The 3,954-nt window shown below is 47.8% G+C and overlaps 1 protein-coding gene across 1 annotated transcript in view; it reads right to left on the bottom strand.

The window, feature by feature from the left end:
• The window catches only part of Bmp2k (BMP2 inducible kinase), a 97,829-nt gene that overhangs the window by 5,129 nt on the left and 88,746 nt on the right, over positions 1-3,954 (bottom strand). The window lies entirely within an intron of this gene.

The following is a 3,954-nucleotide window of genomic DNA, read 5'->3' as shown; positions in this document are numbered from 1 at the left end:
CTAAAAGTTCAAAGAGAAATCATTACAGTATTCAATAATTCAGCCTCTTCTTAAACTGAACACGTGGCCAGCCATGTCCGTCCAGGGAGGAGCACAGTTATTAGTCTCTGGCCATGTCCTGAAATGCAGACCAACACACTTGTCCTCTGGACATGTGGTACAGACCCTTAGGACAAAGAAACTGCGTCCACAGCATCATACAGGCCCTCAATAGGACAAGGGCACTGACAGTCTTCTCCACTCCACTCGCCAAGTAAACTTCTTCATTTCAACCCCGAGTTTGTTCTCTCTTTACTAATACCCACCTGCCTGCGTGCCCGTGTGTTTTGTTTCTGCACTTTGCTTTCTAGAAACTGATGCTTTAAGATAGTGTGGATCTCTCCCACACAGACTGATCAAAGCTAAGGACCAACTCGGGCACAGGCACTATCAAGGCACTTGATGAAGTGACTAGCACATGACTAGCACATCTTTAAGACGCCTTAGTTTACCTGAAAATATGCTACCTTCCTAGTACCCTGCCCTACTGAACGGAATGTTTCCAGAGGTGAGAATCAATTTGTATTGACCCAAATTACAAACACTTACCTCTTCCTCTCCTTATGACTAAGATGTTTTGTCAAACAGTTACTGAGGACTGAAGTACAATATGTAGTCGTGAAAACTAACTAGCTAATGGTATAGGAACTGTTTACGTTCCTCATGCAAAGGTCTCCGACATGGCCGCTCTGGAGTTATTTCCTTGTCTGCGAAGTCCACACTGTCAAGTTCTGACAACTCTGTAGCGCACACTCCTCCACCATCAGACTAGGGAGTCCCCACAGCCCTGTCCTCGTGCCTTACACTAGGGAGTCTCCACAGCCCTGTCCTTGTGCCTTAGACTAGGGAGTCCCCACAGCCCTGTCCTCGTGTCTCTCCCTCTACAGCCGAGCCAGTTCTAAACTGCAAGCTATGTGCCTCAGACAGCAGGAGTTCTGGCTGACATTCGTCTGTTTAGCTGACATCTTCATGGGAAATTCCAGTCTAACATCTCTTATGCTTATTTCCCGAGACTATGCATCCTACCAGTACTCGAAGGCAGGAATTCCTAAGGGTATCAGCACCCTTTTAGGATATCTTCATCACCAGGTCCTCCAGCCAGCAGACATCAAGACCATTCATTCACTCCCTTCTTTACCCCTCACAGAGTAACTCGGAACCTCCATTATATGGCTAGCTACCTATCAGAAATCTTTTATTGGCTCTGAGACGTTCCACCCTGTGTGTAGTGTACTGTCCTGTCTTGCCTTCAGCTACAAACTCTGATGTCTTCTATGGTCCAACCTAGTACACGCATAGCTGAACTCTTTCTATGACAGCTCAGGAACTGAGTAGCAACCCAGGTCCTTCAAACTCGCTATCAGAATGAGGAACCCAGCAGACGTGAGGGAATCAACAATGCTGTGCTGGCCTAACATCTCTGCCGCTCTGCAGCACCACACCCTACAACTCACCTGATGGACCCAGCCTACAGGACAGGCCTCCGAGATGCCCTGCACACGTGGTACTTGATGAACTTGTAGAATCCTTGACTGCAGGCCTGCTCCAGTGTTGTGGCTGGCCAACCATCCCTACTTATCATATCTCATCGTCCTTACTCTCTGTTTCCTAGCTCTGTGCACATGTGTAACCAAAATGACTGCTCCAAGAGTGGCAACTGGTATATATAGAAAAGAATATCATGACAATTCAGTCACTATAGGGAGGTACTTTTAGCTCAGAATTCAGTCGCTTGCATTTTCTTACTACCGTTAACAAACAAATGTCTATTTTCAGGAGTTTGCACTCAGTGTCAGTACTCAAACATTTCTAATGTGCTGGAAAACTCACAGGAGGGAAAATGGGTGCATAAATCCAAGCCTACACCTCCGGCAGTCAGTAAAGACCTCCTTAAGGAGAAGGCAGGACTGAACCATGAGAAAGAGCCATACAAAGGACAAGCTGCTAGCTGCTTTAGATGAAAAGCTCTGGGACCCTGAGGTAGTGAAACTGGGATAATGTGGCTGGGACATGGCTAGGAGGGGGCTGGGTCGCTACCCTGCTCAGAACCCGTGTGAAAGGCTACACGTTTGCACAGGCTTTGTAGCCTCAGTGCTGGGAAAACAAGGAATATCCCCTGGTGCTCCCTGGCAAGCCAGTCTAGCCAACTATGGGAGTTTTAGGGCAGTGAGAGACTTTAGGGAGATGTGTGTGTGTGTTGGGGGGGTGTTCAGAGAGCAAGAGCATGTGCCCTTAGGACTGACACCCTGAGTTTAGTCCCTGGGATCCTCGAGGTGGGAGAGAGAGCTGACTTCCACACGCTGTGCTCTGACCCTCACAGGTGGGCTCTGACAAAGTGTGCACACACACTCTTACAGTAGCCAAACACAGGAATACTTTCTTCAGGTGGACAGTACTTGGGAAGTGACACCATGTGGTCCTCAGTGTCCACCGCAGGTGGGAAAATGAGGGACAGGAAAGAACGTGAGTGAGATGTGGCTGCTGTTTACATGGGAAGAATGAATTAGGAAGCAAGCAAAGCATCATTCTGAGACCCCATGCACTTGGAAGCAGCTGGGAAGGGATTGAGTATGAGGCTGAGGTTTAGCCGAAGAACACAGGTTTGGAAGGTATCACTTTGTAATACACAGAAAAGGCCACAGCCTTCGGGATCATCACCTAAGAAGAAAGAAAAGAACGTGCAAAGCTGAGCCCAAGGGCAGAGACCTGGGAATCAGCCAAGGAAGACAAGCTGTGTGCAAGGCAAGCTGGGAAGTAACAGCTACAGCAGAGCAAAACCAGGCGGGCACAGTGGCCGGAAGCAAGACAAGTGCTTCCAGGGGAGTGGCAGATACCTGAGCCGCACGGGGCAGCTGTAAGCAAAGGGACAGAAAATGGCCCTCAGAGCCCAGTCATCTTGTGCAGTTTATTTCAAATCTTGACCTTAGTGAGGCACGAGTGACTGGGAAGGATACTGCAGACAATACATCAGACTACACTTCCAACACACAGGTGATCTTCTGCCCGGTCCTTCAAATTAGCTAAAAGCTTCAGTGTTGTTTATCATGCCAACAAACCAAAACCCATTGGACGCAGGTTCACATTTTCACTGTTCACCCATACACTGTTCCTCTGACATAAAAAACAACCAGAAGACAGCAACAAAAAATTACCTTTGAAGTAATGCTGGACGGTCATGGATTTTTGTTGAAAACAAGACACACATGGTTCCAGAGGAGTGAGTCACCCTCAATTTCTTAAGAAGACATTTAAGCTCTCATGGATGGCCATGCATACACTATGCACACTGCCCAGACACCTGGGGGACCATCCAATGATTCATCCTGGATCAAGAATGAAACAGGTCATGTGGTCTCAGGCAGCTAAACCTATGAAAGGATGCACCTGGTGCTCTGCCTTCGTACAATAGAATCTAATTTGAAGAAACCGAGACTGCCCCACATTTGGGACTCTCTACCTTCATGAAGTGTAGCATGTTAACCTGTATAAACAGATTAGAAGGCAAGGACTTGGGTAAATGCCACCCTGCAGCTCCTCTAGAAAACTCTTTATCCCCAGGGGCCTTCCAGAACTCTGAACACAGCAGGACTCATGGAGAGACCATCCAAAGCAGCTTTCTGTTCCCAGCACACCCCGAGTCCACTCTTCCCAAGATGACTGTTCCATTCCACAATGGCTCCATTCTGTCTAGAAGACATCAGCCGCTTTCCACTCTTCCTTCTGACCACCCTTCCTCAGCTACTTAGGATCAGATCGACAGAAGCAAACCTTTCTTTCTGTGTAAAGAGACACACCGAGCCACTTTCATAACTAACTGTGGACTTACTTCTGTGTGGTTTTACTTGCCATCCTCATGGACCCTCTCAAGTACCAACGTAACCCACGGTTTCTTGAGAAAGCTTGCTAAGATAAGGC

This window comes from Mus caroli, chromosome 5 (genome assembly GCF_900094665.2).
Source record: "Mus caroli chromosome 5, CAROLI_EIJ_v1.1, whole genome shotgun sequence".
Lineage (NCBI taxonomy): Eukaryota > Metazoa > Chordata > Mammalia > Rodentia > Muridae > Mus > Mus caroli.
The sequence above is the reverse complement of the archived record's forward strand: the minus strand, read 5'-3'. Positions and strand labels throughout refer to the sequence as shown.